At 33.7% G+C, this 15,205-nt stretch overlaps 1 long non-coding RNA gene across 3 annotated transcripts in view; it reads right to left on the minus strand.

Moving 5' to 3' along the window:
* Positions 1-306: 306 nt before the first annotated feature.
* The window catches only part of LOC146998662 (uncharacterized), a 192,814-nt gene continuing 177,915 nt past the window's right edge, over positions 307-15,205 (minus strand). For all 3 annotated transcript variants that reach the window (XR_015039663.1, XR_015039662.1, XR_015039661.1), the window contains one exon: positions 307-550. This is a non-coding gene — a long non-coding RNA (uncharacterized LOC146998662). The remainder of the gene's footprint in view (positions 551-15,205) is intronic.

Genomic DNA, 15,205 nt, shown 5'->3' on the forward strand with positions numbered 1-15,205 from the left:
TTAGAAGTAACGCTTCTGATTTCACCTGCAGAACCTAAAGATAACAGTCACCAGTAAGGTATATTAACAATATTATGTTTGTCTGGTGCTTGAAGGTAAACTAAGAATTTTGTTATTTTAATAAATAGTAAAATTTTGCAATGACAAGGGAGACGTTCCACAGGTACTATCAAGAATTATAAACATCGAATATGATCTACATTATTATGTTAATGAGCTTTAAAGCCAGAACACTTTAAAAATATGTTTGGATAAAATAAAATGAAGGCACTGAGTATAATAAAGTAAAACCATTTTTAGATACTTTTAGTATACTCACTGCTTTATTTTTAACGAGCTGCACTTACAAGGACACACTAATTTACAAAGAACTAGAATTTCCAGGAGTAATTTTTGGCGTTCTTTATTTAATCAGTTACTACATCTTAATATCATTGGCCATATCGGGAAACCTTTTTCATAACATGAGATCTGTAGTGGGCTGCAAAGTGGGCTCTTCTGGAAATACGCTATATGTTTCTACACAAATTTGGAGAGTCTCTTTCGATATCTGGAAAAAAAAAAAAAAAAAAAAAAAAGAACTGCAATAGAATGTTTGTCTCCTGGAACATTCTTTTTCGAGTAGAACTTTCTCATACTATTTTGTATTCCTCTATTGATATATGGACATTTTATGATTTAAGAATTAAAAGTATCTAATACAATTTTTTCAAGATATTACGTTTCATTAAATTTAATTCGATCACTTAATGCTGTTGCATCTTTTGCAGAGCTAGGCTTGGAAGGTTCTTTTTACTTCCTTGTACAGGCAAATTAAGTATTGTAATCGCGAAAAATTTTGGTGTCATACTTCAACGAAAATATCCGTTCTGACCGCTCTCGAATCCATTTGAATGATTTTTTTTTTCGTGACATTTGCCTGTACGGGCAGAACAGATTACTCATTTTTCCAAAACCTATTTTAAAATGGATTTACAATGAATTCAGAAGCGAATGAGCCAGTTTCTCTTAGAAAGTCCTCCACCGAGGCATCCATTTCCTTGGCAGATATCCCTATTGTGCTTTGCCGTAATTAAATAAACCAAGCCAAACCATTGAAAACTGGTAGTTAAACCCGGATTCAAAATCCGGCCAACGGGAATGGCTGAATGTATGTTTTCGTAGTTTTCACCATATGTAAAGTGAATATGCACCAGTATTCTTTTCAAATCCTTCACGAATGCAGGCGTACCAAAACTTAGATAGGTATCCCTTGAACGCTTTGTAATAATCTAACAAACCAAATCTATCTAAGGTAAATATTTATAAACCCTCAGAAGACTTTCTAATTTCTTATTTTCTAATACCTTTCAGATTTTTTTTTTTCGTCTTATTAAAAAAAAAAACAGGCCCGGTGGCGCAGTGACTAGTGCTTTCTCGCAGCAGCCCTACAGGTCCAGGGTTCGATCCCCGGATTGCGCAGTCGATTCATTCCTCGAGAGGGTCAAATACGAGTACCGAATTCCCTTGGGGACTAAACACCGGGGGTTCTGCGACAAGCTGACCACTTGTACAGGATATATGTTCATGCACCCTGAGCCCACGATCGAGAAAGCAGATTTCAGGGCACTGCAGGCGATGGGTAACTAATTAATGGTTGTTACGACACTGAGTTTTTTTTTTAATAAACCAAACAAAAAGAGTTTAATTTAATAAATTACAAAAAATAAAATCTGAAATATTCCATATTTTATATTACGCTCAAAGGAGCGTTTTTTCATGGAGGATTCCAAAGGAGATTTGATAAGTGATACATACATTCAATGTCATTCGTCGCAAAATACCGTTAGACACTGAAACGTCTTTACATTGCTACGCTACCAATATAATACTAGTAAGAAATATAAAGAAACCTCCCTCTTGTTTGAAGATGTACGCGATGTTAATTTTAATGGAACGCTTTGAAATCGTTGAGTTTATTAATCAAAAATTCATTAAAGGTTTACAAAATATGAAATAGCTAACAAAACAAATTCAAAATTCGGGCTTCCAAGTGCACATTTTCGCGTGGAGGACTACGTTATTCAAAATTTAATGTCTCTAGGTACCGTTGTTTTTTCGCAGTGCGAAAAACACACATTCGTGTAGATTCTTCATTATTTTAATTTCTTTAATTATATTTCAGAGTTCTAATATTTGGTGATAACAATTTGGAAAGCGATTCACTCTTATAGTGAACCAATGCAAAACCGAAATTAATAGCCCATATGGGCTAAAGGGCTTTGGCTAATAATTCCATTTGCAATATGTTACGCTTCATTCAAAAGCTTTCTTTATTGCTTCAACCAAATTCAAAGCGCATAACTGCAAATTCTTGACAAGCATTTGGGTACATTTTGGCAAATCTAAAACCTACTTTGCACTGATTCCGTGGAATATCATTAGTACTGTAGAATCGCAAAAATCTTGAAGCTGGGCGAATTTATGAACACTGATAAAAGACTCAGTAGATTTCCGTAATGCCTTAGTTTCATAAATTTTATAAATTATATTAATTAATTTTAACTCTATATCGATTCAGACTGCGGAATGCTCTCTATAATGAATGCAATATATTGTCCATTATTCTTAAAATGAGGCTAATTTGCACGAACGAAAACAAAACAAACTTTTGCACTATCATTTTATGACCGGATGGTGAGCCCTTGTGAGAAAGGTCAAGAAAACACATGTGCAAGTTTTAAAGAACTATCCGAATTTTAATCCATTTTCCATTAAGAGAAAATATTATTTCTTATTTTTATGAAATGAAAAAGTAAACAGCTCTTTCAAATTTTCTCATTTAATTGAAGAAATTATATTACTCCTTTCATTTTTCTTGACTACCGGCTGGGAGCGTATGCTTTTAATGTCGGCATTTCTCAAAAAGCAGAGTTATGCATCGCAGTTTGTTGTTGTTTGTAAAATTGTTTTTAAAATTTAGCTTTTTTTAAATATTACTTATATTATGAAGCTGCAATCTATTATTTTTCAGTGAGACGGAGGAAAAACCGACGAATGCGAGTAAAATATTAAGATAAAAAACTCAGATATAAATACGTAGTTTTCATTACTATCAATGTTAATTCGTTATAGTAAAAAATTACTTTCCACAAAAGGCTTCAAGATTGTAAAATTACTAACTTTTCGTCTGAATTTTGTTTCATGAGTTACTGAAATTCAAAATGTTTTTGAGTCCTCGCTTTAAAATAAACTCTGTAGTATTTCGTAAGTCTCGGTGCAGTTCGGCACCACGTTTTATTCCTTTTAAGCATCTTCAGCAGCAGCTCTTCTGTAAGATCATCTAATTCATTTTTATTGATACTCTCATTTAGTAGATACAAATAACATACTCGTATAAGAACCATTCGGCGAATGTTTAAGCACTAGCCTCAAGCTTTGTGGCCAAAGGGAGAAACCTTGATGGGTATTCGTAATAGCACATTCCTTAATATAATGTGTCAGGGATGGGGATATTTCCTAAAGTTTTTCTGAAGAGTCACTTGTGACAATACAACGAGAAGGACTAACTTGGAAATGGGGATTAACTTTGTTTCATTTGGATCTCTTCAAAATTCTTAGAAAACAGGGTGGGATTTTCAGTTTTTTGTGAAACGTTTTAAGAGAAAAATAATTTGGACCCGGCAAATTAATCCATCACCAGGGCCGGATTTAGACTTGATAAGGCCCTCAGCTATATGAGCTATCGGGCCTTTCATAATTCCAGATATTATACGTTAGTGAAAACATGATTTTCGGATACCTTATAAGGTTTCAAACCTAGAAGTTACTGCAACCTTCAGAACTGCCAACACCTTCTTAAACGTGCTAAGCGAATAATCGCTTTAGTTCAAAATGATAGAAGCGTAAACTTACGAAGGGTTGAATATCCTTTATTATTCCAAATAAAGTTTAACAGATGACTCCTTTCTTGGATCCACTCGGGCTTGAAGTCAGGAAACCAAGAACTAAAAGTTAACTAATAAAACTTAACTAAAAAGATATAGCCGAAGCTATCAAAATTCTAACAGAGTTGGTCCCTTAATGCTAACTAACGGCGAAGCTATCAAGGACCTAAAGTACAGCCAATCGTAATAATAGCTTGTGAGAGAGTATCGCCAAAAGCCTAACGGTCACTGATCAGAATCTCAGGCTCTCTAACGAAGTCAGTAGAACTTCGCAGTTAAATACTTCTTTTCCCCATTTGCATTCAACCGCGATTCTGAAAATACGTTCTGGCCGGAATTCGTAAGCTGAAATTCATTAAAGACAGAAAGTTACTTTTAACTAAAAATTAACTGTTAGAAAATTATGATAAACCTTACAACTTAGAGGGTTTTTGGTCCCTCCCCCCCAAGAAAGCGGGGGATCTAAGTTTTAGCTTGTATCCTTATACTTAAATCCTGAACTGTACATCACGGAGCCCAAAGGAGACATCTGATTGCGGCTTCAAGGCTATATACTCATTGAAGTCAGATGTCCCCAAAACATGAACTCCCTATTGTTTAACTCTAAACTAGTGACTTTAATGATTAATGACTATCAGATCGATACCACTGGAATTGTTATCTCCCATTTAAACTGAAGCATAGGCAATAAAGAGCGTTGGGGAGTGCCTCGATCTTCAATTTAGGTTTCTCTTGTCTCGTCTTACGAGTACCCACTCACGACAAACACTTGGGCATTTTTCTCTCCATGGAAACTACAGATTAAAGATTTGTAACAGCATCTCGCAATTGGACGCTCCTTCGAAGAGAAAAAGATAATTTCCTGAAGAAAAAAGATACTTGGGATTTTTCAATTATTTCAGGGAGAATTCCTGTCTACCAGCTTTGTTTCATTGTGAACACCATTTTTAACCTAAAATATGATGACAATTTGATCTTCCTTCTGTGGGAAACAGTAAGCTGCACTAAAAATAATGGAAAATCACTGAAAGAGAAAGGGACAACAGATTGTTTTATACTCTAATATTAACTTGAATAGATATATGCAAGTTAATATTAGAGTTTATCGAATATTAACTTGGATATTATATAATGAGTATAAAACAATCGTAAAGTTATCGAATATGCTTCGTGTTTGAAATTTTTTTTTTGTGCAGTGTATGAAAGTTATGAATCAGATCAAATGCTTTTATATAATCACATAAAAAGTCACTCTTTACAATACAAAAATAGTACAAAAATGAAAAAAGTAGTACAAAAAGGAATAATTTTTTATATTAGAAGAACAAAAAGTAAATTTTTGTTTATATTCATCCGCTAATTTAAGTCTTAAACTTGTCGCGCATTTCATTAAAAAACTATTTTATTTAAAAAAAGAAAGAAAGAAAGAAAAACTCATTCCTTATATGAAATAGTGAAATAAATACTTCGATTACTTTCTAAAAGTAAACTTTTTTTAACAGTTTTACGAAGTGCGTATACTTTATCTTACGACATACATAAACTTTAAAAATATTGAATATTGTTATTATGTAGTTAGATTGCAACGAGTGCAAAAAAAATTATTTTGAAATTTGACTTGACTTGTTTAACATCTGTGTGGAACAATATGTTATCTCCTGCTGAAAACATTTAATTTTTCGCTCTTGAGGCATAAATAGAATTGTGTTATGATTATTTATTTCTTATTCTTGTAAAATAAATCTCACACATTAGACTTAAAACAAAGAAATGTTGCTGTTGTTGTGACTAATCCCACTTCTGTGACATCAGAAGAAACCCATGAAATTCGTCGTCGGACCTTGGGACCTGCAGGTGAAGTTTGCTCAGTTCCGCCCTCAAATTGTGAAAAGGAGGAACGAGTCTGAGGGTCTTCCATCCCTCTTCCCCTATCACCAACCTCGCAAGAGGACTTTCAGCTCATCGCATATTTTGAGTGCCCTCATGCTTCACAGACACTATACATTTACAAACATCCCTACCTTCTCCAGGATTCGAACCCGAACCCTTTGGTACGACAGTTTGAATCACTGACCATTATCCAATTGGGTGGCAAAAAAAAAAATAAAAATAAATATGTAATTATTATAGCACAGCATAAGTTTGATTATAAAAACCTCCCTGAATCTCCTGGTCCAAGGCCAGAGAGCAAATTAGAATGATTTAGAAAGAAGCTCTTATTTATTCGAAAGGACAGGATAATTACAAACGTTTTTATGCAGTTCACTGAAGTAAAAATTTCACACCAAATGTAAAGAAGGATCAAAGAGAAGATAGAAAATCTTCTGAAATGTTATTAATTCTAAGTAATTACACCTTCACAACAACATGCAAGTTTTCTTTAAGGAACTGATGGATTGCTCAGTGTATTGTTCACAGATAGAAAAATGACAGGAACTGCTACACATTTAATAGAGATCAGGTTTAAAAAATGCTTTAGAAGTTTTAATTAATAAAAGAATGAGTCTGGTTTACAGATTAATGAAATAAAAGCTTATTTAAAATACTGCTGCAAATTCTTGAAATCTCGTAAAAATTTTTAGCTGAAAACAATCCTATTATCGAATTATAATTTGAAGGAAAGTAATAATTAATTTTAGCAACGTTTATGTATTGGGTGCGGCCTACACGTTCGTTGATGCCTCTTCAAATGATCACTCCAGATAAGCAGGAATAAATGAACAGCTTACCATAAAAATTCACGAAACACAGCATAATATATAGCTACAAATAGCACATGGAGCATGCGGATAATAAGTAATACTTAGTGCTTGAGAAATATCACCAATTATTAAAATCACTTACATAGTAGACTCCAGATCGCATTTTAGTTAACACTCAAATCGCTAAATCTCACAGCTGAATAACAACTAAATCGTCCTCTACTGGACTGGACCGTATACTGAACGGAGTAGCGAAAGACAAACTACCCTTGCTCCGTACGATATTCAAAGTATGTTTTAGGGAGGAAATTCAAAACTCATCTAAGTTCAAATTGTTCGGCCTAGTGGTAAATTAACTCGTCCTAACTTTTAATTCTTTGTTGTCGTTCTAGGTTTAGCCAGAGAGAGCTGAAAACATTCTCCGATTAATCTGGGATATGGACGATTGTCAGGTTATGACTGTGCCAAATTATGGATGTAAAAAAGAGCTAAAAAACATTCGTCCATCCGAGAAAATCATGAGACTAGAATAAATTAATTTGAATAAATTTGAAATTTTTATGATTTTATAGGCCATGTCTTCTGTTTAAAAGCATTTGTTAGGGTAGAAAGCCATCTCTGAGGATACGGGTAGTCTGTATCAAGAAGTTGGTATTCGAAGCTGTCAACGTCATGTTGTCTATAGCTTTGTTGAAGGAATTTTTATTCAATCTGGGAATGTGATCTACTATGGGATCAATTTTAATCTCTATGAAAAATTTTGCTGCTGACGAAGCAAGGTAATTTAATGATTTTCCTAAAAAAGATGTTTTGAAAAGTGTAAAACTTAATGAAATTTGCTTTGTCTCGGCACTTCAGGCATAAGAGAGAATAGGCGGGATGATTGTAGTGTAAATGCGCTTTTTGTATGTGAGGTTCGACACAGAATATCTATCAAGAGATACTTGATTTTGGAAGCCATCTTATTGGCTTAAACAATAGAATTGATGATATAAGCATCCCAAAGCAGAAAGTCACCGAAGCGGACTCTCAGACAGTTTGCTATGGCAAGAATACTTTCGTCAAAGAGAGTGAGATCTTGTTTGATGCGTCAGCTCCTATTTCTGTTGATTAATAACATTCTTTTATTTCGACGCCATGAGCCTACCGATAGCATGGTCAGGGTTTAGCGATTTCGAGAGTATGGCCAATGTATGTATCCACGTATAAACGGTGAGGCAAATTACACTCTTTTCGAACGTGGAAAGGTCCATAACATAAAGAAGATGCAGAACCGGGCCAATAATAGACATCTGCGGCACTCTGGGTGGAATTTCGATGTTGTCATAGTAGAAACCGCCTTGCTTCTCACTGAAGGTTCGGTCGCTTAGAAAAGAGTTAATCGAATGTCCATATTAATAAGTTTATATATCAGGCCCTTTCAAAAGCTTTCGCCACGTCTAGTATAAGGAAAGCTGCGACCTGGTGGCTGTAGATTGAGAGCGCGGACGAATTAAGCGACACGGATTCGGCACCAATGTAGTATAGAATCCTTTAATAAGTCCGAAAGCCTGATTGGGCAGTTCAGCTAGAATTGTATCTAGTGCTCCTCCGAGCTCTTAGAGCCACATTTATATAGTATAAAAAGAACATGGGTGTGGTATAGCACGGCTTCCAGATGCTTCAGGAAAAATCGGTCGCCAAGGCTCGTGAGGAGCCTGTCACAGAATGTGTGCAACTGGAGCATTTTACGGTTTGAATGCAACTGCGCTCAGAACTGAAAATTATACAGTTCTATGTAAAACAAAATATTCACAACATGTGGCCACAAATGCACAATAAACCCTAACAGCAACAAATAAATAAATAAATAAGTAAAATAATATTATAAAGCAATATTACTATATATAAGTAAAACAATAACAATACTATAAATAAGTAAAACAATTTATATTACAAAAATATAGAAAAACAACAGTGTCATAAAATGATTTAAGTATTTACTGAAATTTACAGCATTATGCATATCAGAAATGCATATTATATGTAAAAGGAGATTGTAATGGAAATGACTTTAAACTCTCATTAAAATCTGATGCAAAACCTCCTGGAAGAAAAATTTTAAATGACGGTGAAACAAACCATTTTTAAAGACGAAATGAAAAGGGATAAATTATTATGTAAAGGATAAAAGTCCGTCAAATACTAAAAAAAATTACGTTAGCGAACCCTGAAGCTCTTATCTTTAAATTACTGAAATCATCAAGGCTAAATTCTGAAGTCCAAATTTTATCCTTCAATGTCTGAAATGTTTTCTGTCAAATACTGAAACTTTTAAGTATTCTAAAGAGCACATTTAAAGGTCTCCTGCAATTCATGGTTATTCAAGCATCCTTTTAATAATCTTTTCCAATTACCTAACTTCGTTTAGGTAGTAGTTCAACTTGAAAGGAGATATAGATTTAGAAACACGTTTTGAAGGTTTAGGAAAAATTATTAGTTCTATGCTATTAAAAGATTTATGGAATTCTAACTAGTAAAAGAATTTGTTTTTTAAAAGAAGCACCAGTTCTGTGGTATTATATTACACTCATGTCCATAAATTAAGGATAATTCGGAGTCACGCGGAAATCGAACTCTAAAATAAATATATCATCTGTAAAATCACTACACATCAAAAATCTTATGCAAATTTCAAGAAGTAACCAGATGACACCGATGGTACGTCACAATGACGAAAGTGTAAGAGAGTGATATAAGGAATACAGGCAAAGAAGTAAAATTGTTCGCATAAGCTGCATAAACATTTCAGTGCAATAACCGAATAGTTATGACACAAAGGACGCATTTGGATGATTTTTTACGTGGTAGAATTATCGGCCGTCTGGATTATGGGCGCACCCAACTGGAAGTATCAGACGAACTTGGAACTGCCCAGAGTGTCATCTCCAGGCTTTGGCAACGATTCCAAGATGATGGTAATGTGAGTAGACGTTACAGCACAGGTCGTCCCAGAGTTACAACGCCGAATGAGGACCGGTATTTGGCAGTTACTGCCAAAAGAAACAGGCGGAGCACAGCTTCAGACCTGTTTCGTCAGCTCTGTTCAGCCACTGGTACGACAATTTCAAGGCAGACCGTGTGCAGACGCTTAGGGCAGCTTGGTCTATATGCACGTAGACCTGTCAGATGCGTTCCACTTACTGCAACTCACTGTCGCCTGCGGTTAGCCTTGGTAGAGAGCATGCATTGTGGACACCGCTACAGTGGGCTCGTGTGATGTTTTCTGACGCGTCCAGGTTTCGCTTGGAGTCTGATTCTCGCCGGACTTTCATATGGAGAGCTCCAGGTACCCGTTACCACCAAGAAAACATCATTGAACGACACCGTTACGGTGGTGCAGGAGTGCTCGTTTGGGGTGGAATTATTCTGGGTTCCAGAACTGACCTGCATGTTCAAATTGGAACCTTGACAAGCCAAATCTATCGGGACGCCATTCTGGAACAAAATGTACGTTTGTTTCGGGGCGCCATGGGCGCACAATTTGTGTTTATGGAAGGCAACGCCCGTCCTCACCGTGCAAACATCGTAAGCGAATGCCTTCAATCGGGGGGTAACACCCGTATGGACTGGCCAGCATTCTCACCGGACTTGAATCCAGTAGAGCACGTGTGGGAGATGCTTGGCCGACGAGTTGCAGCCCATCAACCTCCTCCTAGACGTCTACCGGAACTTCGGAGAGCATTGCTTTTTGAGTGGTGTAATATCCCCCAAGATCAGATCGATAATTTGACACTCAGCATGCCTAAGCGTTGTACGGACTGTATTGCGTGGTGTGGGAGACATACAATGTATTAACAATCATACCAAACATGTAATATTTTTTTTTTTTTTTTGTAAATAGTTTTTTTTTTGTAATTTGCTCCAGGGAGAAAAAATCGCTAATTTTTTTAATAATATCAAACATATAGCATCTTTTTTTGTTCTTTATCTTTCGTTTAATAAATAAGCTTTACAAATAAGTCAAATTTGTTTTGCTTCTAACTTTTCCTTTGCCTGATTTTGCATTATCCCTAATTTATGGACATGAGTGTAAATTCATAATTTAAAATGTATATAATTAAGCGGGAAGTTTTAGCGGAACGCGGCAAAATTCGTTCTTGTTTGGAGTTATCTTTCAGTTATTTATTTCGATACTAATAAAGACCAAATTTTACGTTTCCTGTCCTGTTATCTTAATATTTTAGATATCCAAAGTGCGTTGAGATAATCTGAATTCTACTGCATTCATAAAGTGTTCTGAAATCTACTGCTCACTATGGTTTAAAGAAACAAAACTAATCGATACTTTCGTAACATATATAACATAAAAAAGTTATATTAACATAATTGTTAATAACTAACTTGCGAAAGATGCCATGGCAGCCGAAAAAGCAAAATTTCTGGAACAGAGTAAAAGATCTGATATGGAAAAAATAAGAAATAGAGCCAAATTACAAGAGCATTCGGAAAAGAAAATGCTAGTCTGTAGTTTATCATTCGAGGAGAAGAACTGGAGATCAAACGACAAAAAAATTAGGAGCCGGCATTTTTTATACATGGTATATAGAGATAAGCCAGAATTCTAGTCAGTAAAAAATGGTGGAATATTAAAAGGGAATTTAGGATTGTTCATTCAAAACAGTTGTCAAAACTCAAGAAAACAATATGTGAATAACAATGCCGAAATTGAAAACGAGCAAACAAGTGTTGCAATTGTTTAAAACACGTAAGAATTGATCCATGTACAATAGAATCCATAAAATAAATATGTTTAAGTAAAAGAATAATGCATAGAAGTAGAAATATATACCGAAAGCAAAACTGAAGCAAAAATAAGGAGGGAAAAAATTACGTTTTCTGAAGTCGCTTTCATAGTGAATTAATAATGTAGAAAGAGGTATATTGGGTTATATTATAGCTAGAAACAGAGTAGAGATGTAAATTATTTATTATTGTTATAAAAGAATGGAATAAGAACCTCTATTTGGTTATATAAAATCTTAAAATGAAATAGGCCCAGTTATTACTGAAAGTAATAGAGAAGAAATTAATATATATATATATAAATTCCAGTACAGCTAGTAAGAATCTCTTAAGTAAGAATGGGTTAATATTTTTACATATATAAAAAACGTGTAGAGACAATCGGTACTTTTTGGAAGCATGCCCACCAGCGGCCGAGCGGTAAAGTCGCTGAACACTGGTAGTTCGGTCCGAGGTTCGAATCCCGCGAACGGGATGGCTGCATGGGCGTTTTCGCGGTTTTCCGCATGTGTACCGTGTATACGAGCCAGTTTCCCTTAGAAAGTCCTCCACGAAGACATCCCTCCCCTTAGGCAGATAGCCCTCGTGTGCTTTGCCATAATTAAATACACGTACCTTTTTGGAAGCAGGCAAGATGAAAAATTAGCAAACGCCTTCCCCGGGAATCGAACCTCGGACCTCTCAATTATGCGCTGAGTGTCCTGACCGCTATACCACGAAGGCATACTAAGAAGGCGGGGAGAAATACCTTATAAACGAAATCGGTTATAACGACCGAAGTGCAACTCTCAGTGTTATTTATTGATAAATTTAGGAAACATGTTTATTAATTGGCATATATTATTGGATACCTTCTATGTAAAAATCATTCTTATCTAATAATATGTTTGATTATTTTAAAGGAAAAATATTTTTTCATCAAAAAGTCTGGGTTTTTTATCTTTTAATTTTAATATCTAAGTAATAAATACTATATTTTAATTGTTTAATAAAAACTTTGCCACTTTGTTTAATAAAAATAAGTGGCAGGGAGATCTATGAATACTACTCAAAATTGCAATTCGAGAACTGAATCCGAATCTAACAAAATTTGATGCAGCTTCTGCAACTGCGATCTGACATAACAAGTGAATTCGGTATCCTGGAAGACGTAAAATTAATTCTGGTATAAACAATATCATACAGCAGAAAAGTGTTTCCGCTGAGAGGTTTTTAAATTGGATTTGATAGGAGTTAAGAAGTGTGATGCAACCTAAAACCAACTCCGGTACATAATTTTACGATCTGCGAAATCAAATCGGTTTCCTCGGAAATATAAAATATTAGCTTGAAATTGGAAAACGGTTGTGCCTAATTTAAGCTCTTTATGTATCTGCAAGCGTAAATCTGCCTTCAACCTGACAAATGCATCTACATCGCCCTCAGAGCATTCTGTAATTCTTCTTAATTTTGCTTCATACACTAAAAAGTCTGAGACATGTTGGCACTAGAGGGGTCTCTGAAAAGATTCTGTGCTAAGGGTAGAACAGTCCCATAATCTTGCCATGATTATAAAGATTATCCATTAAATTTTCATTTTCCTATAAAACGCATAGATACACTGCGAAAAAAAAAAAAAAAAAAAAAAAAAAAAACTGCGACAATTCTATATCTCGCGTTCTACTGGACCAATTGACAAAATTCAACTTGCATTTTTCATGTCAGAAAGCATGACTATATTATTCTAGCGGATATGTATTAGTTATATATATAGCATTGTTCTATTTTGACACAAAATCGGAATTTTTCTGAAATGACATGCCAATTTTTTTTCCATATTTCGATTCTACCACTCAAATTATACCAAACTCCCAAGTTTTGTAAAATCGCAGGAGTAGTTTTTAAAAAATTAGCTCTCAAAATTTTAGCTCCTTAATGTTAATTGAATCGATATATATTTATTAATACATCTTTTTTTATTAACTTACTTGATTCCTTCTTCCAGAATTCGAAGTTTAAGCTTAATCCAAATATAATTCGCACATTTTTATGATTTATTTTTAAAATTTGTATTTTAAAATATTTTTTATAAATTTTCTGAAAAAAATTTATATTATAACCTATAAAATTGTTAACATCATCTTAAAATAGATGTATTTTTAGGCACACCTACAAAAACGTAGAGTTTTTTATTCAAAATTTTCTAAGATATACGTGAATTTACATATTGGAGCGTTTTGAAATTTGGCATCGTTTTTTTGAGCGATAATAACGCCAAAGGTGGCTTACGCACTTTGTTAATATTAATTGAAAGTATGAACGATGACTTTTTTCCGCTCGATTGCAATGAAAGAAATGAATAGAAAATAGGTTGCTGTAAATTAAGTTCACCAAGTAAATTATTCCTGGCGCAAACTGAAAAAAATTCGCCAATATAAATTTTTGAATTTCTTCATAAGTTCCGCACCAAATTTTACAGAATTTAATATTTAGTCATAATTTGAATCATAAAATCGAAATATGGAACAACATTGGCATGTCATTTCAGAAAAAGTCCGATTTTGTGTCAAAATACCTATGATACATTAATGCTGTATATAAATCTAATATATATCCTTTTATTAGTATATCCCTTTATATAAGTCGCGCTTTCGAGACATGAAAAACGCAATTTGAATTTTGCCAATCGACCCAGTAGAACGGAAGGTATAGAAATGTCACATTTTTTTTTTTTTTTTTTTTTTTTTTTTTTTTTTTTTTTTTTTTTTGAGCAATGTACACATGATGGTAATCTGTTAATGGGATTTATTTTAATATTTCAGAAGAAATGAGTAACATCAGAAAATCGATGAGAAAAAATAGCTCATCTTGATACAAGGAAAGATACTAAACAAACAAACAAGGCTGTATTAAACAAACGATTTTGTACAAGTGTCGAACAAGCGTATTAACGTTTTTAAAATGTTAGCCAGAGACTTAATTGCAATGAGTAAATTATCCCGAGCATCGTTGATAATGATATTAAATAACATTTAAAATCACCTCTAAAGAGTACAATGCTATGTTAAAATTTGTGAATATAAATACAATTGCATGTTCCTTAAATTAATTAAAAAGAACATCTTAATCGTGATAACATTTTAAATTTCAAATTGCAAGTTATTTTATTTTAAAATTAGAATATGCTCTTAAAAAGAATATGCTATTTCGTTCTAAGTTTCCTATTTATATTGCCCTAAGTAGTTTTTCGTGTAAATCTAACCGTACTTTATTTGCAATATTATTATTTTTAATTTTCTACGATATGTGTGGCAAAAAAATAAATAATATACTCTTAATTCCCAAGACAGAATGAAAATGATGTATTAATAATGTATTGTTTTTTTTAATAATTTGTTATTATTCAAATTTTTATTTACCTTTAAAATTTTAACAGCTAAGTTGAATGAATATTCCCAAATCACAATAATTTAAGACAGGCTTCTTCATTTGTACTGTGGTTATAATATTGGTATTTCACATAAATGATTTCCAGAACATATAATGTAATTAAAAATACGAGCATCAGAGAGGAACTGCAAACAATCATAAAATTTCAGATTAGTTCTATGTATAATGCATTTTAATTCATTTGTCTTTATTTAAGAAATAATAAATGGTATTTCGTCCATACACATAAGTAAAGTACCGTGATTTCAGATCATTATAGATAAACACAATACCTTAATGGCATTATAGAATTTATTTCTTTCAAGATTGTTTGAAACGATATCTTCTATGGCACGTAGCTGTGGTTTCATTTCTAACTATTAT

The sequence above is a fragment of the Stegodyphus dumicola genome, chromosome 2, assembly GCF_044657685.1.
Source record: "Stegodyphus dumicola isolate Sdum_Otavi_A_Nest chromosome 2, ASM4465768v1".
Taxonomy (NCBI): Eukaryota; Metazoa; Arthropoda; class Arachnida; order Araneae; family Eresidae; genus Stegodyphus; species Stegodyphus dumicola.